Here is a 23,342-nt window from a genome sequence, read left to right on the forward strand (position 1 = left end):
GGTGTGATGCACTAATGGGTTATGGTGGAATAAGAAAGGCAGTAAATGTTCCTGTGCTTCTTTTACTTTGGACACAGCCCATTTTCAGGAGATCTACTACTTCATCCACATTTGAGTGGAAATGAGAGAGAGCTTACATTTGTAGAGGACGGAATACAGTGAGAAAATGCCACACTCCTAGCTTTCTGTTTAGTTGTTAAATCTCCTTGCATGGCTCACACTTGGAACACTCTTATCTTTTTGCAAATCCATGTATGCATTCCAGCTTGGCAAAAGCCATGTCCATATTAAGTGTACAGGCAGTGAAGTGCATGTATGGAACATTTTCATCCAAATGATCCATAAAAGAACTGTCAGACCTAGAGACACAATTTATACTGCTGTCAGTGAAAATAGAAAAGCAGAGATACATCTTGCAGGTTGCAATTATACATGAGGAATCAAGCTGGCATCAGACAGTAAATCTGAGTTCATAGTACCCATGCTTTTGTTTCCCCTCTCCTCCTCATCGTAGAAAGGAACACAGGACACTTTTAAACTGGAGTGGAGGAAAAAGCCAAAATGGCAAGAAAGATATAGCAAAATACTACAAAGGAGAAAAGCTATGAGTCAAGTGGAGCTGCATACACAAAATCTGTTTCACTGGTTCACAGGGTATCTGCAGTCAATAATGTTTCTTCTCAACCCACATGAGGGTACACAGATGTGAGCCTTCAGCTCCCTGAGGACCTGCATGAGTGGGATATACTCCCCAGGTAAGAAAGGCCACCAGAAGACCAGTGAAACTAAAGGAATTACTGCTTTATTCTTTTGTCCTAGGAAATCTTTCTCTGAAATGCAGATTAAACCTCTGGCATTTTGTTTGTGTCCATACCTTCTTTTGTTTCCATAAGGTCCATAAAAGTGGAGTACAGTTTTATTAAATGATAGTCTGGTTTTATGAAATGTGCTAAGAAGGAAGATATATTTTGAATATATTTTGAACACAAATTTAGTCTGTAGTTGTATCTAGATAAAAACACACATTGCTTCCAACCTTCAATATTTCTAATATTTTAGTTACTATAGCATCCACATTTTTAATCATGGAAGTCTTCAAAAGTGCTTAAGCAGAATGCCTTTCTGTAGCTTGATGTCGATGAATTACCCACAGCAGGATTTGATCAGAGCAAGGTTTACAACGTACCAAATGCATAAAGCTAAGGAGATGCTGAAACTGAAGACCAGTAAATGAAGGAGAGTTCTCCAGTGCAGATACATTTTCTAGAAGAAAGAATTTTCTATGCTTCTTTAGGGATTAGGAAGAAGTTACTTAAAGCCAATTTTGAAGTTCTGCTGATCTCAATCACTACACTATGACCACTACACTACTCATTCTTTCATGTTTTTTGTTGATTTTGTTTTGAAGTGCCTTAAATTTTGAATTATTTCAGTCTCAATAATGTCACACTCACCAGAATAAATTGACTTCTGTCACTCAGTTAGAATGCAGAAGGACCTTATAAAAGTTCACTAAAATATCTGAGATTTTCTTAAGAATTCAACATCTCACTTCATACACATCCATATTAATACTTCTATTTTATGCTAAATAAGATGGGAGGAACACTGCTGTACAATGTACAAGTCAAAAAGGGCAATATCTACATGCCTGGTACCTTCCCACTGAAGTTACAGAGCAGATTTTCCGTTTAATATATATGTTGATTAAGCTCTGCTGCAAGCATTTCTTCTGACAGACAGGAAGCAAGGCTGTTACGAAAATTTCCTAATGGTATAAATACCATTTCCAACTGGATTATTTGTAGCACATTTGTGGCCTTCAAGCTGACTTCTTAGAGAATAAGAAGGGTTCAGGTCTACTCAAGAAGAAGCACAGCTTTAAGATGAAAGAAGATACATTTATTAGGATATTAGGAAGCCATTCATAACTGTGTGGGTGTTGAGGCACTAGAAGAGGTTTCCCAGAGAATTGTGGATGCCCCATCTCTGGTAGTGCTCAAGGCTGGGCTGGATGGGGCTTGAGCAACTTGTTCCAGTGGAAGGTGTCCCTGCCCATGGCAGGGGGCTTGGAACTAAAGGATCTTTTAAGTCCTTTTAAACACAAAACACATCATAATTCAGGGATACGCTATGAGGACATAGCATATTGAACCTACATAGCAAAATGCAGGCGAATAAAACTCAGCTTAAAGTGTCTTCCTCAGCATCTGGGCTGTTTTGCTACTACTTTAATTTTTGACTATAGGCCCTAGGCTCTTATGGTATTTGACCCCAGTAGGGGTTTAGAATATAAAATCTGGGCTAAAGCACAAAAAATAATGTTTTTACATTTAGGCCTTTAGTAGATTGACCCATTTTGGACTTAAATCTTCAGAGTGAAATTGAATATGCATTAAACATTAAATGTATAATTGTATACTTCTGTCCCTTTTAAAGTATGCTTACTGTGCTTCGGGTGCATGGCCATTTGCTTTTTTTCCTCTAGAAGGGCTTCAACAAAGAGTCCATAGAGTACTTGAATCCTAACTGCCTTCTTGCTTAGCCTTTTGAAGCACTCATTAAATGTGGAATATGGATTTGGATGCCTTCTGCACTAAATTCACTAAATACAAGTTTCTATTAAAAAGCTACTAATGAAGGAATGAGTAGTACAGTAAAACAAAGTTAGAGAGATGCTGTTTCAAATGAAATGGAATGTGACAGCAACATTTTGTCAGGAGCCCAGGGTAGCAAACATGGAGAATAGCCCAAGCTCACCTTCTGGACTGGGTCAGCCACAGGAAATAGGCAAACAGATTATTAAACTGAATCTTGTAGGAAAGACTGTGTTAGAGACAAGGCTGAGCATCACAGAGCAGGACAACAGGACAGCTGTTTTGTGCATGAGCAGAAGTCCTGCCAGGCACCCACCTATGACAGGCATCTTGAGGATATTTCTTGTGCTCATGGTGTGTATTTTAGTGGCTAAATTCTTTGGTTCATTTACTGTCTTCTATTTTGTCAATAGACAATATTTTGTGGACTCTGCACTTTATTTCTTTCTAAACATCTTCCTCACCCACTCAAAAAGGAATGATTTCCTGAAGTAGTTTACAAAAGTCAAGAAACCCAGGAAGATGTTTCCAATTATGGCTGAAATCATCAACCCAAGCTATTACACAAAACCTCAGTTCTCTGTGGCAACACTGGGATTAGGGTTTAGTTGCTTTTATTATGGAAGTTTGAAATGTCTTCCTTAAAGCTTTTATTGCCTTATAAAGCAGAATACTTGATGTACTACAGAACTTCAATTTTAAAATGTTTTAAAATTAAATATATTGAAATGTCTAGCCTACTGTTCAACAAAAAGAACATTATTGACCACTTAGAAATTTAATGCTTACCACAAGAAACAACAAAATCCTTATGGCACAAAAATATGATTTTAAGGGACAATCATGAGCTCAATGGGCTTTTTTTCCTGCACTGTATAAGAGGTAAGTAGTGTCTGAACCTCTGGATACAGAACAGAAACAAGATTATTAGAAATAATCCTTGCTTTGCTCAATGGCAAAACATATTTATTCTGAAAATAAATAGAATCACAGCAAGGAATGGAAAGGACTGATTTTCAAGATCATAAATATAATGAATTTATGTTCTATTGGCCTCAATGAAAGTTGACAATACTATCATTTTATGACTTTGAAAGTTTCTTTAATAAAGAGAGATATGAAAGGGAGATCCTGTATTTAATTTTCTATTTCTGTTCATTACTGTTTTATGGCAGCTATCATCAAACCAAAGACATGGCATAAAATTATCTGTTTTAATACAGAAGTCTGAAGAGATGTTGTCTTTTACTTTACTGGGATTTTGTGTGGTTGATTTCCTCTCAGTTCTCATAGTGTGATGCAGCAGTATTAGGATGGGACATGATGAGCAAAATATCTGACTGATGATTCTTTGATTCATACTGGCTTTGTAGCTTTAAATATTCTACCAGTATACTCAGTCTGGAATATGAGCCACGAGACAATGTTGTATTTTTTGTCTTTTGCAGTACATCCAACACCTTGCTCCATTTCATTCAGTGTTTTGAAATAATTTTTAAATGTGCTTATGGTTTTCTTCTTTCCCATCTATTTTTAAATTTACTGTAATATAACTTTATCATTGTTAATGAGGTGAAAATGCAAAATGCTAATAAAAACTTTAGAAAAATTAACAGCCTCCTTATTCAAATCCCTTTTCTGCATCTCTCTTTTAGGATCAGTCTGCGTACACACTGTCTGGATATTAACTGGATATCTCTTTAAAATGTTAATGGAAAATATACACAGAAAGTAAGCTGAGAAATAATTTAGAGTCAATTTTCATGCATGTTCAAAAGTTAAAGTAACTCAGAAATGTGACTTTCTGCCTTCACTCCTGTAGTGTCTACAAAGTGCTCTAAGATATCCATACACCTTTGCTATTCATCTTCATGTTAAACACTTTTGTGTTAAATTTACTGCCAACTAAATTCCTTTTCCTAGTAGTTTGTAAACACATCTGTCCAGCACAAAAAGGAAGCCAGCAGTTAATTTCACATATTTCTAACAAATGTTCAGGAAAATGTTACTTGCATTCACAATTGATCTTGCCGAGATTTGGATGAAATTCCTTTTGGCAGTGAGAAGTGTCCTTTTTACACATTTGCCCTCTGCTTCTTACTACAAAAAAAAAAAAAAAAGAAAAGAATGAGATTTTCAAAGTTTTGAAAACTCATTTTTCTTTAATAAGTTCAGAAAATTGTAAAAATAAAACTGTAGATATTTCTAATATTATTGTTAACAATAATTACTGATTATTAAAACTATTATACAGCCCGAATTACAAAATATGTGGATGTTTGGTATAGATGATATTTCCCTGTTTCATGCTCATTCTGAAAGCATGCTCATTCGTATATCAGTAGTATTTGTATGCTAAGAAATGTGTTACATTTGCCAAAGACAGAAACTACTACTGTAAATATTGAATTCCTTTGGCTCCTGATGGTCATTTTCCTATTGCTCTGCTTTTCTATTATTCCAAACAATGGTGGCGAGAAATAGAAACAGCAATAAGGTTTCGATAAAGTTGTGGGACAATAAGCAAAGAAAGGGATTAGTTTTGATAACTTTTTAAAATTAATATTATTTTCAAAGACACAAACTCATCAATATACTTACATTCTCTACATAAGACTAGAAATAAATTAGACTTCCCAAATACCAATCTATACAGGCTTAATTACTTTCAAGACTCCTTTTCTTTAAAGCAATTCATTAACTTCCATATTAGGTTTAGCCTGTTGAGCATGAGCTGAAAGAGTAGACTTAGACATGTGATATGGGACAAGCAAGAAAAAGACAAAAACGTATAGATTCATGAAATACAATCTTTTCTTTTTTTTTTTTTAATCTTTTAAATAAACTAAGAAAAAGGCATGTACAATCCATTTAGCTTTGCAGAAATCCTTTAATTAAAGTCCACTAAAATATGCATTCACTGTATTAAAATGAATTTTGCCTATCAATTTACAGGGCTCAATGCACTGAACAGTCAAACCACACCTCTTAAAATATTTTTATTAAATAAAAATATGCATTTAGTTTAATTCCTCAAAAGGCCCAGAGGAATGGGTTAAGACAGGCTGTACAATGTTTAGAAAGGCTGTCCGAGATGGGTTGCTTTTGCAACTCCTTTTTGGAGCAGCATCACTCACAGGTGGTTACTAAGGAACTGGAGCATAAGAATGTTCTTTTCTCACAGATGTTTTAAGCATTCTGCTCTTTTCTCATCTCCCTTTAGCATTCCTTCTTTTGCAGATTCAGGCATCCCTATTACAAGATATCCTTCATAGCATCTGTACTATGAACAATTTTATCTCAGGACTTTTGGCAAAACTCAAGCTTCCTAAAGGCTGTTTTAAAACTTCACCCAGGATGATTTTATTCCTGTGTGTGCAACTTTACAATTTCCTTGTGAATGCACTATATTTCAGCAAGGAGATGATATTTTCTAAATGTTTTCCTTGTGATCAGTTTGATCCCTGGAACTGCCATCTGCTCAAAATTGTCAGCCACAGTTTACATTAAATATCTGGTTTCAGCAAGAAGCACATGATCAGGAACCATCCTCCATCTCCCTTTAAACAAAACCCCTGTCACTTTAATTTGGAGCATTCAGGCTTTACTAAAAAGTGAGAACTAGTTAAATATAAGTAAAGTTTTATAATGCTGCTTGGCAGTTTGAATACATGGCTGCAGATGTATCATTCTTATAGGGATTTATGTCATAATGTATTATTTATTCCCCTCCAATCTTAGTTAACCATCAAAAAAAAATAAAAAAAATATTGCAAGCAATACATTAATACAACAATGTACTTGTGAAGAAGCACTCTCTGACTTGAATAAGCACTGTGAGAGTTACTTTCCTTCTGTCAAAGAAGCAAGATTTTTTTTTCTGATGTCTACATAGTTTTGCACCATCTAGTTTGATGAGAAGCACCACGTTCCTTCTCATCTAATCTGAATGCTGCTGCAGAGGAGTTTATCTGAACTTGGCAGATGGGAAAGAGCCAAGAGGGTGGATGCAGTCTCCAATGCCAGCAGGATTGTGGGATGGGAGCCAAGAAGGCTGCTGGGATGCTGTGGGAAGGACACCACGCCCTGCACAGAGGTGACTGGATGAGGGATGCGTTCAACTCCAGCCCAAGAATACCTTGTGACTAAAAGGGAAAAAGAGAACTGTGATTAGTAAAGGTGGAGAATTCTAATATTTTATGCAGAAAGAAACTGTCTTAAAACTAGATTTTATGGGGTTTAAAAATAAAATTAGTTTAGAAGATCCAGCTCCTGGATTTTAAGGGTCCTAATCAGCTCAGGGTACCAAGGGCATCACACATAGTCCAGAGGCATAGAGCAGCTTTTGGGGCAGGCTGATACGTGCCAGCTCTGGAGCTCCTACCACCAATACCATTTTCTTGGCAAGGCTGTCCACAGCCAACAGTTAAGCAGCATATTTTCTTGAGATGTTTATGGACTGATTATAAACTACTGTTTTTCCTGACATATTTAGTTTCACTGGATATTTTTTTGCTAATTTTATTGTTATTTTCAAAGTGACAGGATACACTCAGTAAATCTGTGGGGTTTGGGTGTTCAACTTCTTCGCTATTGTGTCATGGGTAAATGAATGAGATACAGGGAAACTAAAGCCTTCCATCCCTTAGTCAGATCTTTTCCAGGTTTCTCTTCAGGTGCATCTATGCAAGTTCATTTTTCTAAGATAAAAAAGCATATAAGGTTTGCTGAGAGACTTAAAAATATCCAAATAAACAGCTCTGGCTTTAAATGGCTGGCATAGGAGTGTAGGACAGACACCAAGTAATTCTGAATACTAACAACAGAAACAGCTCAAAATGTCTCTGTTTACATCTCATTAAAGTGAGCTGCTAAACTGTGTCTTTCTTGTCAAACACAGAGATTTTGTGAAGAACTGGTACCTGAAATAAAAAAATTATTTGTCTGTAATCAGAGTTATATATGCTCCATATTTGATGCATTCTTAGCAGAATATGAAATGATGGAAGCATAGGCTGGTTATTTTATTTTAGTGTAAAATATTCTGTAGAAAAGAGTACGACTGGGTGTGCTACAGTAAAAGACACAGAGCTTTGAATGCATCCCATTAGATTTTATATTTTCAATTAGGATATATCAATTGAAAATTTAGTAATCCTAAACACTGCCAGCAGAGGAAAAGAATAAATGTGAATAAATAAATAAACTAAATAAATATCATGTTTTTGTGATAAAAAATTTTGGATAAATATTTGGATAACTGCATCTTGTTCTTAAATACTTAGAATTGAAATGATGGATGTCTCAAACTACCAAGAAGAATGCTGTTTTATACCAGCACACTGGTGGAACCTTCCCTTCTGCATGAAACCTTTATGTAATTCACTCTCCTGGATTCTTGCTGAAAGGTATTTGTTTTCCTGTTATACAGAAATGCTTTGTGCCCTGTGTCCATTTCACCACATGGATGGGGCAGCAGTTGTCTTCCTGCTCAGGAGGTACTCTGGGTGCTCCTCACCCCTGATGACTGTAAAACTTCTTTTTTCCTGGTGTAGGCAGCTGGACCTGCAGGGATGCCTGGCTGTTTCTAAGCAGCAATAGTCAGGTAGAAAAAAAAGCAGAGGCAGGGAAAAATTCTTAAAATACCACAAACAAAAACAACGTTGCTTCTCAAAACAACAATTTATCCTTCAGAATGCAAATATTTATTGTCAAAATAAATTTATTGCAAAAAACCCCCAACAATCCTCCACAGATATATGGCCACAAACTCCTTGCCCACATTTTTTAGCAGAAAACAAAGGGATGTTTGATCTTTTCCAAAGCACTACCAACCCCATAACTCATTGCCCCGTGGTCACATCACGGCTACTCCCACATGCACAGCTGATACACAACAGCCCAGGACTCCATTATTCCAACATCCCTAACACAGTGTTTCACTTGACTTGGAATAATGATGTCCTTGAGAAAGACAGCAGGAAGCTAACATTTTTTTCAAAGCTAAGTTTATGCTTTGCATATTTATTTCTAAAATTCGACTTTCCTATCTATTCTACTTCTGACTTTTTTCAGTATTATCAGGATTATCTAGGAATACAATTAAGCACAGTTCCCAATATTTGTTTTCTGAGCTTTGCTAACTTTGGTGGTGTTTGTACACCTATCTCTGGGACAAGAAAGTTCCTACAGTTTATAGGGGTTATCTTACCTGAGCTTACACAAGTTTATAATGACCATAATTGTCCATACCACCTCTGTCCTCCCCTGAAGGATACATTGTGTTCTCTATTGTACTGATAATCACCTTTCATAAAAATATATTGCTTTCTATTTACTACCTTTTAGCTACTAGTTATTCCCCAATTGCTCTACGTATGAAGAAGGTTTATCTATTTCAGACTGCTGAACTTATATAGACTGGTAAGGAAATTCCTCTTAAACAAGTATGCAATAGCAAATGGTGGGTTAATGTATGAGGATAAATTATTGCAATCACTTTCATAGATTTTATCCTGCTGGAGCCACCAACGTTTTAGATTTAAGTTCCTCCCTCTCTCCTCTTTATTCTTATAATTTATATGTGTATATGCATATGTGCATGTGATATCCTGAATGTAAGAAATGTACTTTATACTAAATAAGGACATGGCAAATGAAATTCGGTTAACAACTCCAAGTTTCAGAAAGACTGTAGAAAGTTGATCCTTTGAAGCTTGCTGATGGTATCATGATGCTGTGGTAATCAAGACCCTTTGTAGAAAGATTTCTTCTGAAACCACACAGTTTGTCTGTTTAGTATTCCCAAGACATTTTCACAGCCCTCCTTGGAGAGCCATATATTTTCTTGATTAGTAGGAATGAATATAAAATATGGAGTTTCCTTGTTTTATTTATCTTGGCAGGTTGCCATTTGGATTGACTTCAAATGTTAAGGAATTAATAAGTCTGTTTATTTTTTAATGTAGGAAGGTTGTGCTTTTCTCTAATGGAAAAAAAAGAAAGCAGGCTTCCCTTCTTCAAGTCATTTATACCCTTGTTAATTTAAGAAGTCAACAAAGCTTCAGTTCATTTAACAAACTTGCTCAAGTACATGCATGAAAGGATCCTTCATATTTAAAATTGTAATTAAGCCTCTGCCTTGTTACTGAGTACAGATGTAATATGCAGAACCAAGTTTTGTACATTACCTAAAAATATTTGAAACACTGATTTTTACAAGTTTTATGCCTCAAAGTAGGGATGAGATTTCAGGCTGTGACAAAATTTAATACTAGTAACTTTTTAATGCATAAACACCTACAAGTTTTGCTGCCACTGGACATAAGAAATATAGGAAAAGAAGGAATGTAGAGGAAATTAAATCTAAAAAACAGGTTCCAGGTCTGAAAAAACATACCTCCAGAAAGATTACATTCAGAAGAAAACTATAATGCTTCATACATTTCATTTTAACTTCTCTCAAAATTAGGCAAGCTTTATAAGAGCATTTAGGACAGAAAAGCACTTTATGCTTCATTAAAGTTTTCTGCCCCCTTCTTCACAGAGAAGCTCCCAACACAGAGCTGAATTGCTCTCTAAGTCTGGCATCATTACAACCACAGATTATCACAGGGAGAGCCACAGCCCTCCATCTCAAAAACTAGCTGGTTTTGCTTTGTTGTGATTATGTGAAATTTTTATTTAGGCAGAAATTTTCTGTTATTTTCTTTTTTTTCCCCCCAAACAGTAGTAAGAAAATAAGGATTATATTTTTAATCATCCAGATGATGGCAGTATTTTCACAATTTAGTTACACAGTAGGACAATATTGTCGAAAAAAAGAGAAATTTCCTGGTCAAATCTCAGGGGCTTTGCCTTTCTTTTTCTCTAATCTTCAATTATTCCTGCATTATCCATTCCTGTCCTTGTACTTCTTTACTTGACAAAAAGAGCTTTACTTAAGATCTTGCTGCTGCTCCCCAAGCAACTCTGAAGTGCTTTCTGCACAGCATCACCTCACTAGAGTCACTTTTCAAAACAAATATTTCAGAGCAAATAGTGGCTGGCTGTGCACAGCTGTGTGGGAAAAGGAAAGGTGACAGGGGACTGTCCTGCCAGCCCCCAGCCATCACCCTGCCCCTGGGAAAGCTCAGACAGTGCAGAGTGAGAAAGAATGTCTGAGGTATGGGGGAGTCCTGCCCTGCAGCACTGAGGTGTTTAAAATATCCTCTTTCCTCTGCTGAGGGCTTTAGTTGCCTTTTCCACAGGACCCTGGATCAGCCAATAAGGCTCTGTTGGTCCTTCCCACATTTCTCGGGAGCTGCATCTAAGGAGAAGACTCAAACACTTGCTCTTCCCCCTGGTGTCCTGCCACCCTCCTAGTGTCCTGCCAGCCTGACCATCCTGTAGCCCCCAGGTCACCCCCTGTTTTAGGCAGTCCCCTCCAGCCACCTCTGGATCTGCTCTCACGATTAGGAAGCTCAGGCTGGGCTGACATCCAAGTGAGCTCAGGAAGCAGGCATTCATCCCCATCTCCCCATGGGCTCAGAGCAGGGTGCCTCCCTGGAGCCCACAGAGAAGCAGGTGAAGACAGGTCCCATCCTTTATCAACCCATTCAGGAGACAGAGCAGCTTTCAGAGGATGGACAGGGACCCAGCTTCCTCTCACCATCACTGCCAGATGGGTGTCCTGCTTGCAAAGCACAGTGACCCCTGAACTCTGCGTTCCCTTCTGCGTAAGGATGGGCAGTGGCTTCCTTGTCCTCCACACCTTACCAGCCCTATCCCTCTGCTAGGTGTTGCCAAAGGAGCACGGCAGAAAATTGAAAACAACTGCTAGCCACGTGCTGAGAATGGAAATGGATGCACATTTCCTTTTGCAGATTTTGTAGGAATTGGGGAAGAGAGGGGGAAGTAGGAGATGAAAGCCTGAAACCTCATTACTCGCCAGGCTACATTATCACTTGGTATCAGGGGAAACTGAGTTAATGGAGCCACAAAAGGTGCTGCCTTTTCAGGTGCTGTGACACCACTAGGAATGTTCCTCTCTTTGACATCGGTATCCTTTACATGGGCTGGAATCCCCTAGATATTCTCATGTGTGTGAGGCAACAGGCCCTTTGTATCAAAATTAAATCCAGCTGTATATGATGATTATTGTCTTCTGTCATGCTACTCCATTAATAATCTATACATGATAATTGAAATAATAGAATAATAATTCACAGCATGAGATGAATATATATATTTGCATCTCTCCTGGCTTCAACAAGGGTAGAGTTAACATTTCTTCTCAGTAGCTGTTACTGTGCCCTGTTTTAGATTTAGGATTTGAATGGTATTGATAGCACACCATATTGATAGTTTTGGTTTTTTATTAAGTTGTCTTTAAACTAGGTCAAGGACTCATTTCTTTTTCACTTATTTCACACTCTACCAGTGAGGTGGTGCACAAAAGAAATTGAGAGGGAGCACAGCTTGGAGACAGGTCACCTGTACAGACCAAATGAAGAGAATGTCATGCCAAGTATATAAACTGGGGAGGAGTAATCCAAAACGGGGGACTGATCCAGTTTTGAGAAGGGAAGTCAATGACAGTGACAGATTGGTCAGTGGGTGGTGAGCAAATGCATTGGGCATCACTTGTTTTACATCTTTTTATTATCATTATTATTAATATTATTTACCATTATTATTACATTTTACTTTATTTTCAATTTTTCAACTGTTCTGATCTCAGCATACAAGTTTTACCTTGATTCTGCTCCCATTCCACCATGATTAGGGGAAGAGAGGTGGAGTTGAGTGGGCAGCAGTGTGGTTTTCCATCTCCAACCAGGTTTAAAACCACAAAAGCATCACAGAATTTTACTATTGTATGATGACAGCTTGCTACAGGAAAGGAGCTTTATTTGCAGCATACTGGCCCCTATTAGAAGTTTCCTTTCCCTGAAGCACTTGGTGTTACCAATGGCCAGAGGCAGCATATTTGACAAATAAACAGTGACACAGCAGTTCCCCAATCTCTACACCTGAGCTATGGCTCTCCCACAGGCTAGAGAGACTCAAGTCACTTTTCCCATCCTCTTGCTACTGGTCAGTCATGTCTCTGTCATATTTAATGGGTTCATTAAGCTACTCCTACATAGCAGCCCATTCTCCACCACCCAGTTACATCAGACCTAAAACTGCTTTTTGCCTGGTACCTTGAGAGAAGGCTTAAAATTAATTCAGCATGCTTATTCCCTGACTGGACTACAATTTTCCTATGTGTTTCTCAATCTAATCATTCTCCACAGATCCTAGATGCAAACTTTACCCTCATATTAAAACTTCTCAACCCAAATGGGCTGCAAATATTTTAGATTCATTTAAACCAACATTTAATTATAATGAACATTATCAAAGTTACAGCTAATCCTATTTAAATGAGGATAGTAATTATTATTTAAACAATTGCCTTAAAGAAAAGCCTACCTTAAATTAACTTCCTACTGGTTTTGGTTGGTTTGGGTTTTCTGTTTAATGAGTAAAAATATGTCATAAAGAATGTATCTTGATGTTGTTCATTACTGTGAACCTTTCATTATGGGGATATAGCCCCATCTTGTACTCTTCCATAATAACTGCTGCTGCCCTCTTTTTAGCAGGGTGGAGATGAAGCTTTGTGGCAGCTGGTAGTGTCACAAAAGATGGGGCAGGAGCTCTGCCACAGCTTGGAACAGGGCTGTGTCAAGGTAGTTCTTGAATATCTCCAGTGAGGGAGACTCCACAGCCTCTCTGGGCGACCTGTTCCAGTGAATGGTCACCCACAGAGTAAAGAAATTCTTCATCATGTTTGGGTGAAATATCTTTCTTCTCATTTTCCAAATAAAAAAATCTCCAATGTTAAGATAACTTTTGTACATTCAAAACCATCTCTAGCACATTCAATTTTTAAACAATGCACAAATATGCTATATACAGACTGAGATGTAAATGGCCCTTCCTGTCATGACTTTGACTTGCCTGAGAATCCATTTTATTTCATGTTCTAAACAGGACCACTGACATCCAGGCAGGTAATGTTGAGCCAGAAGGCATGACAATTAGGAGATTTGTAATTCATCTTTACCAGGACACAATCAGAGGACTCTTTTAAAGATTCCTGCTTAAATGAATAAGACAAGATACTCCAAAAAAAGAAGCAAGGACTAAACAGCTGAGATGTCAAAGACTCAAGTTTAATGAGTGTTTACTGCTGACCTTATGCAGTAAGTACACAGAATTTTAATCACTTATGCATCTAAAGAGTCATTTGTTGGTTTTTCCATATGCTGTATTTACAGTGCTTAGAACTATGTTGCTGAGTAATGTTAGGGTTGTGTGCCAGAATCAACAGCAGGCATTTTTTTTCATCTGCTGCCAACTAAATGCTTAGAACAGTTTATCATCCATAAATAATTATGTGATGTATGTAAGAATTTGTTAACTTTCAGTCAATTTTTTTTTTCCATTTATGCATTGTGGACATGTTCTTTATCTCCTCAGTGATCTTTAGTTAATACTGCTGGTTTTTTTCTTTCATCTATTTCCAAAATGAAGATTACTACAAACTAGTTTACGGTACTCTTACAAGATCTATGGCCATGAAAATTAGTGTTGCAACATCATCTTCTTTTCTTGTTCCTGAATTTATAGTTCTAAGTTATTTCAAATCATAAAAACATCATTGTGGTTATATATACTTGTCTAGAAGAATAGAAACTTCTGAGATTTTCCAGTGTTCAAGTATTCAATTAAACAGATGTGCTTATTACAAATAACTTTAGTAGAAATCATCAGCAAAGAAACGAGTGGGAATGGAAACAGGAAAACATGCAGTGGCCTTTCACGTTTTTAAATCTGCTGGGGAGATCTTACCAAGTATATACCAAAAAGTCTGAGATTGCAAGTGCAGGCACATGACTTAGTGTTATCCTGTTATCCAGTGCATCTTGCAGAGGGAAATGGTCTGTTGGAGCCTGGTGACTGGAACAACTTCACAGAACAAGTAACACTGACAGCACAGACTCCTTTTGTGCCCTCTGCTGCTGCCACATGCAGGGGTGCCAACACAAGAACTTTGTGCCACTGATGTGCAACCACTGAGTGCTGCTTTCAGAAGCCTGGGACATGGCCAGGAGGCCTCGTAGTGACAGCTAACCCAGACACAAATACTGGCATGGATGCCTATCAGTTAGATGCTTATTAGAAATTTAAAATTAATTCAATTATCTCTCATTTGTTATACAATTGACTATATGAGCTGACAAAACAACACTAACAAATGTTCTCTATGAAATCAAAAGTAACGAAATACTCCACTAAGGCCAACTGAAGAAAATGAGGAAGAAGAATTAAGTTGTTCTGACAGTAATAAATGACTACATTCATTACTGACATTTGCTAATCAGATGGGGTTATTTCTTTCTTCCTTTCCTCCTAGAAATGCATTATTTTAAAAACAGGAGGAAAAAGGAAGAATAGAGCAAAATCATATCTGTAATTTAAACTAATTTATAAATCAAAACAGATGGCAATAGAGATTGTGGAAGAGCTGACTCATCAGCTGAGCTGTATTTAAGAGAAAAGACAGAGCAGGGATCATCAGATTATCCCTCAAGAAACTGTGCATCTGTCTGGAAGAATACTTGCAATATGAAAAACCTGCCTTCCCCCCCAAAAAAAGTCATTTGTTCTCCTGATAAAGATCATGCATTGCAAATTGTAACTTTTCTTTATATATTAGGTCTTAAAACCAAACCAAGACATTCTAACATTAAGAAAAGGGTGAAACAAAATGACCTGTTTTAATAATTTAGCCAGAAGAACGTGCCTTGGCTTTCATGGAGAGTTATACCAGCATCAGAACTATAATGATGACCCAATCATTACTACATTTGGTAATATTTAAATTTAATAGTTGTTTTTACTACAGGTATAAATAATCACCAAAGCATATTTTGTTGCAAAACACATTTAAATTATTGCAAGCTTGATTCATCTTGCAGAATTCTTTTGGATTATTCAGTATAATTTGCAGCATACTTATGGCAACTCTTTAAGTAATCCTTTAACTGGCGTTCTCAGTCATGCTTTATGTTTCAAGTGAAGTTTTTTTTCTTTTTTTAGCTAATGTTTCCATGTGTATAGACATGGAAATACCTAGAACTATGCAACTGGCTAGCTTTTAGGAGAATTCATGCCTAATTCTGACGTCTGTGTGTGATTGTAGCACTGGAGTGTAGGCTTGCTTTTCCATCGGGCTCCATGTTCTAGCGTCATTACTGCCATGAAAGATGGAAAGTTTGGGGCTTTTCTTACTTAGCATAAATGACTATGATTTCTCCTGGGAAGCAATAAAACTGGCTTGTGTCTGGGTAATACCTTCTTATATATTTGTTTTTTGAATTCTTGAGAAATATTACAAAAAAATCTTCCCACCAGCAAGTCTCTGGTGATATACCTGGTTTCAAAGTAAGTTTGTCATCTTTAATAAAAAGGAGAAGTCATGTTTCAGCAATCTGATGAACTTACACAGTGAAATCATTGGGCTGGTAAAGGAGGAGACAGCATCTGATGTTGTATGCCTAGACTTCAGGAAGATCTTTGGCACTGTCTCCCATAAAATCGTCATCATAAAGAACCCAGTTAAGGGTTGAATAAGTACAGAGTGAGGTGGATGGAAAAGTGTCTGAATGGCTGGGCCCAATGGTGGTGATCCTTGGAAAAAGCTTAGGAGGCCAGTAAGTAGTGTCATGGGGGGTTTAGTTTGGATATTAGAAAAAGTTTCTTCACCCAGAGTTGGATGCTGGAATGGGTTTTCCAGAGAAGTGGTCATAGCACAGCAACCAGTTTTCAAGACACATTTGTAAAATACTCTTGGGCACACAGTGGGATTCTTGGGGATGGTACTGTGCCAGGCCAGGAGTTGGACTCTGTTCCTGATAGGTCCCTTCCAACTCAGCTAATTCTATGATTCTGTGATTCCATAAAATAATTTTTCTAAAATTTGCTTAAATACAGAATTAAATGAGCTACACCCCTATCTGGACCTCTTCATTCTATTTGCCAGTATGACTTTTGGAGCTGCCTACAGAAGATATCAGGCAATTGCTAGTAACTGTTGGGAAGTCAATAGGCCTTGTAAATTGGCTTCCATATGTTGATGTATGTAGATGGAACATATGTGGGTATGTATATGGAACATATGTAGATGTATCCATCAAAATCTCAGTCATTGTGCTGTATTTAGGAAAAAATGTGTAAATAATGAAAGAGGTGCCTTACCATTGAATGGTATTAATATACCACACCAGAAATTTCACTGATGAGCTGAAAAACAGTCAACAAAACTACAAGTAGAAAAGCTCTTCTGTTGCTTCTCACAAGGGCTTTTACAATCTGAGAACCTGACTCTTATCACCTCTGTAGTTAGTGAAGTTCTTCTGTGCTTAAAATTTTATAAGGAAATAGAAGCAAAAGCTGAGGATATGGTGCTTTAACAAGCATTGCTTGTCAACAAATGTGAGTAACAGGAGATTGAAAAAAGGGTAAGATAAATCATAAGGAACAAGTACCTGTAGATAAGACCCCAAAAACTCATCAATAACACAAACAGCATCAGCATTTACTTAACAGAATTCAGATGCTGAATAAAACATTGTGGTAATTCAGAAAAATAATTTCCTTAGTTACAGTGCTGGATAATATCTGTCTATAATGTTTGCCTGCAAATATCACAGAATCATAGAATGGAAACATAAAGGTTGTCCAGTTCCAACCCCTCTGCCATGGGCAGAGACACTTTGCTCAAAGCCCTAACCAGAGTGGTTCGAACACTTCCAGGCACATCCACAACATCTCTGAGCAGCCTGTACCAGTGCTTCACCATCCTCATAGTGAAGTATTTCTTCCTAGTATCTAATCCAAACCTATACTTGCTTAGTTTAAAACCATTACCCTTTGTCCTATCACTACATGTCCCCATGAAAGTCCCTCTCTGACTTTATTTTATGTATTCTTTAGGTACTGGAAGGCTCCTAAAAGATCTCAGAGCCTTCTCTTCTGCAGACTCAGCAATCCCAGCTCAGCCCGTTTCCACAGGAGAGATGCTGCAGCTCTCTCATGATTTTGGTGGCCTCCTCTGGACCTGCTCTAGCAGGTTCACATCCTTCTTCTGTTGGGGACCCAAGAGCTTGGCCCAGCCCTTCAAGTGGAGTCTCATGACAGTGGAATAGAGGTGAAGAATCCCCTCCCTTGCCCTGCTGGCCATGCTGCTTTTGATGCAGCCCAGGGTACTGTTGGCTTTCTGGGCTGGGAGTGCACACTGCTGGCTCATGTTGAGCTTCTGGTCAAGTAATGCCACCAAGTCTTATGCTTGGCCAAGAAAGTGAAAGTTAGATAAATAAATGGCATTTTCTCTTGTAATGGCAGTTATTTCTGATCACTATGACTGGAGTGCAAAATGATCATTATCATCAAAATCACTCAGTGTGGTTCCAAAGAAAAGCTACCAGACAAGTTTGTTTGCATTTTGAATCAATGTGTCTTAATTTTGGTTGACTTGGTAGCTTCAATACTTTTGATTTATCAAACCATGATGCTGTGAAATGCCTCCCTAAACCACTTGATGGCAACAAAGCAATTCAGATACTAAAGGAGTTTTGTTTATGCATATCAAGGTCTACCTGTTCAAACTATTTAAAACATTTAAACTAACATATGAGTTCTTGAAAAAGCCTGAGTAACAACCTTAGTCTTTTAGTTTTGCTACTTTATTTCTTTGATTACTATTTCAATTTATAAACAAAGACTGATAATAAGGATTAACCGTCAAAAATATTACTTCAAAGCCACCTCCTACAGGGCTGTGTGTCATGCAAGATGATTCCCACCCCCCAGCAGATCAGTTTTCCATACAAACGGGGGAGCCAGCACTAGAATCTCAGTTTGTTTTCCAGCAGTGGCAGCTGTGACAGGGGGAGGAATGGAACTGCTTGGTAGCTGGCAGTGTACTGCAAGGAGAATCACAGGTTAACACATTCACCTGTGGTTTGCTCTGCACTTGACAGTCTGGGTACTAAATCAGCCACTGTTTCCTGGATTAGCTAGGACAGCCAAGGGAAGAGACTGTGGCATGAAGGTCTGATAGCAGCACTTAGCCTGGAGCAATGGACAGAAAAATACAGATGAGATAATCTATCTTATTTATTGCCTCTCTGGACATGTAAAAACAAATACAAAGGTGCCATATTCCTTGAAACAAAACACAAACACCTTCCACTTTTCTTCCATTTCAAATCTATACCCAAACCACATTAGAGCAATCTCCAAATTGGTGGAGAGACAGATACAGCATGAGGGAAGAAAATGTATCTCTTCTTGAGCCTTTTATAGATACAATCCATATCAAATGCAGATTTAGCAATTTTTATAGATTAATTTCTTATGTGACTAATGACAACCAAGGTTAGCTAAAAATAATAAGTTCAAGGGGAAGAAGATAGGTGGCTTCCAAACATTTATTTTGCACAAGAACTACTTATCCTTTTAAGCTGCAGTTTTGCTACTCTGTGGGGCTGCAGGCTTCATACACTCAGTAACTACATTTTCTGTTATGCAGACATAGTTGTATACCCTTTCTCCATAGGACAGCAGTACTCAGCACGTTTCTGATGTCTTTAAAAACAGAATCATAGGTTTTATCCTATTTTTTTTCAATCTGCTGCATGGTTTTTTTATGAATTGTGCCTCCTGTATAAAAAGACTCAAGAACATCCTAACATGAATATGCTAGAAACTTTAATATGGTGGAACATTCATTTGACCAGGTGGCTTGTGGTGCATATTGAAAGTCTGAGGAGGTTCTGAAAGTGTAGCTGCTGTGCAGCCTACTGTGTCTTTATCCATCCAGTGACCACTTACTCAGTACAGCTCCCCCATCTTATATGAAGAGATGCAGCCTGCAGACATCCCGTCTGCCATGAAAGACAGCAAGTCATTTAACAGCCCCTCACCTGCCCCTCTGCAGCTGGTACCAGTTAAAACTTGTCCTTGGGCTAAAACCTAGATAGTGTCTTTATATGTGCTTTGGGAAGGAAAGCTCCTGGTTTCTGTCCCAGTGTCTACTGCTTATTTCACAGCCTGAATGATTCACTCTGAAACTTGCTTTCACTGCCTTTTACCAACCCTACTGATCTTCCTCAGTATGGCAGCTGTCCTTTACAGCTCCCTTTTCTGCCACGTAACTCATCCCTGAAGCCAGACCCACCCGGGTCTGAAAGTCTCTCTAGTAACTTATTATTACACAGCTTAATTTCAGCATTTAGTTTAATTAATCATTAACTAATCTAAAGGAATGTGATTCAATCATCACCAGTCAAAACAGAATAAAAATAATAGGGATTTAGCAACAATTATTACTGATGTAATGAGATATCTGCAAGCTGTAGGCACTGAATTAGAAATTACCTAGCAAAGTACTGTAAATAGAAGACTGGAGCAAACTTTTCATGAATAAGTATATAAGAAGATCTGTTTCATTTCATTAACTGAGCCACTGAGGCTGTTGTTCAGCACCACTTAAAAAAAACAAATTAAAAAAATATTTTCAAAAAATAGTAACCTCCTGGGATCAGATGGAAGCAGAGCTGGAGTGCCAACATTGCTCTAACTCCTGGGTTGCCCCTGATACTCCTGTAAGCAACTGGAATGAACCAACCTGAATGCCTGTGCAAGGGCATCTCCTTGTTATTCATTTGGCCATCCTTTAGAGAGTGGCAGTGGTTAGTACTTGTCTGTCTTGTAGATAGTAGTGCATATCAAATGTGCTAATTTTTTTGAGAGACAACATTTTTATAGTTGTAACTGTCTGGTACATTTTATCCTGTAACTACCTAAGAGGGACATGAACTTTTATGAGGGCTCCTGTCTTAGGTAAGTGAACTTAGATAAAGGTATATTTGAAGGAAAAGTGCTTTGATACAAAACACAATACAGGGAAAAGTTCTTGCACAGAGAGAAGCTGAGAAAAGAGGAGCTGCCTGTGATTGCAGTAGCTATACCAAATGTATAAGGAATAGAATAAAATATAATAGAGTATGCTTACTATTAAAACTTAGACTCCCTTCAAATTGAAAGTAGAAAGAATCTCAGCAGAAGGGACTAGAACCTTATTGTCCTCTAGACCTAACCCAGAAGGAAATTTCTTTCTATTTCACCTGTATGGATCTACTACTTCTAAACATTCAAGATGCAACAAGAATTTCCTAAACCCACTGTGTTTGTCCCCTCCTTGTGACTGTCTAAGAACTGAAGTTCCCTGTGTCCTGATGGGTGCTCCAATGAGCAGAGAGCTGACATACTATAGGCTGCTATCAATGTCTGATGGAGCCCAGCAGTCATCTTAGACACCTGATGAGACAGGGCAGGCAGACTGATCCTTCATTACCCAGCACTTTGATGGGACTTGAATGAGTTTGGCAGGCATTTGGCATTTCCAGGAATGTTGGAAATATTCCTCGTGATACATGTTTTGAAATTTTACTACATACAGTCTTTCAAGTGTGCATGTTAGTACATGAGGAACTTTCCTTGTCCATTGAACACAGGGCATCTCTCTTCCCCACAATGTGGTTGGAGCTTGAACATCCCACCCTGAGCTTGCTGGAAGAGCTTAGATGCAGTCAGTGACCAGAGCTGAGCTGACACACCATAGCTCTGTAAACCAAATTAAGTTGATCGTGTGTTTGAGCCTGGAGGGTTGTCCTACATAAAGGCAATGTTATTTTTCTGATGTTATTTTTCTGACATGAGGTGTATCATTGGATGATATGAGGCTCAGCACATGAAAATGCTGAGTCTCAGTGGTTACCTCATATGAAGAGTAGAGAACTATGTAAGGAAAAAGTGCAGGATAGTAATGAATCAACTACATTTCTGTTAGATTCAGATGTATCTAAACTGGCCTAATTGATTTATCTCACTTTCCTTCTTGCTGATATCATTCTAACTGCATCTTTTCAAACCTCTCTGACCACAGAAGGTACTGCATTTTACAGATGTCTCCATTTTACAAGTAATCTGCTGGGTAATTAGGATTTTCTCATGGTGTCTTTTTGAGTTTGTTTTTGGTTGTTTTTTTTTTTTTTTTTCCTAATTTACAAAACTAGCTCACATATTTTGTTTTCTATTTTATGAATTAAAACAAATGTATTACATGTTGCTAGTTCCCACATTAACAAGGAACATCAGTCCATTTCAGTAAAGTAGACAGAGCATTCTAGGTATAAAATATACAAGTCATGCTTCTAAGGGTATGCATTGCACACTGGGTATATTTTGTTACCATCCTTCATCTAAAATGCCACTCACTAAGTCAAAGTTTGACTTACTCAGGGTTGATGTGTCGATATAAATATAGCAGTCAGACGTTGTGAAATACAAATCTTGTATTTGTTACTGTTGCTCTTTCATTTCATTTAGATGTTTCATATTAGTGAAGAAGATGGTACTGAACTGAAATACTAGGTATGTAATTGCACTCTGTGCTCATAGAATTCCTAAGGCAAAAATATTATTAGCAGATCAATAGTTTCCATTTTCTTTCCAAATGTAATGCATTTCTGACCCTCCTTTTTTTTTTCTCCTTTTTTATTTTTGTTTGTTTGTTTGCTGCAGAAATACGTGTTTTCTGCAAGCTTATATTTATATTCAGATGGGATTTATTAAAATTTTAAATCCCTAATTTCCAATCTCCGTTTTTCAAAAATTCATCCATCTCTTCTCACACAGCTGCAGCATAGTGGGTGCTAGAACTGAAGGTAAGACCAGTGTGGCAGGATTGCACAGTTAGGAGCAACTAGAGACTGCTTTGACTCCAGCTTGTTTATGCAGATTAATTAGAAAGAAAAATGAATTGGATAAGATATTTATCTAGTTACAGACATCAGCATCCTCAGAATGTAGGTAAAATAGGATCACTAAGGAAATATCTCAAAAAATACCTCAGCAAAAGATAATGTAATTTAATCTTATGGCATTCATTTATATTTGGTATTAAGGCTTGTTTCTGTGAGCACTGCTAAACCAAGCAGTGGCTCTTTTCTTTTCCTGCATAGCCCTCCCTTCTGTTTCACAATTTAGTTGGTTGGTTACACTGACCAAAATATTGCAAAACAGAGGCAGAGAAGCAAAATGAGGCTTGATCAGCAGATGTCAAAAACCATCTGCAATCATGTTATCATACTGGTTATATAAGCAGAAGGGAAGAGCCAAAAATCAAGTGAAATTTGCTGCAAATTTTAAAAGGAAGGAGATTCTGTTGGTGAATCAAGACTCATTTGAGTTTTGCTCTGAAGAAGGCAATTGCTATTTATTGTTTGATACAAGTTTGTAGTAACTCCAGAAATGACCTTTCAAATTGGAAACTGTGGGTGGTACAGTGTCCCCAAAGAGCTGCAAGAGCAACAGGCACAAAGGCTGAAATACATCCCAGCGCACCCTGTTCAGAGCTTCTGAGGGTCGTTATGACTCCTGTTAAAAGTTACTATATCTTCACTGTATTTTAAGGTATGTTTTCAATGTCTTTTCATACAAACCAACTTTTTAATTGAACAAAGCAGATGTATTTACAAGATTTCTGTCTTCAAACAGAGATAGAAGGTGAAAGTGGTAAACATGGATAACTGATGAGAGCTGGCCTGACACACCACATAAGCAACATACCATAGAGCAAACTCA

Source organism: Poecile atricapillus, chromosome 2, assembly GCF_030490865.1.
Source record: "Poecile atricapillus isolate bPoeAtr1 chromosome 2, bPoeAtr1.hap1, whole genome shotgun sequence".
NCBI lineage: Eukaryota > Metazoa > Chordata > Aves > Passeriformes > Paridae > Poecile > Poecile atricapillus.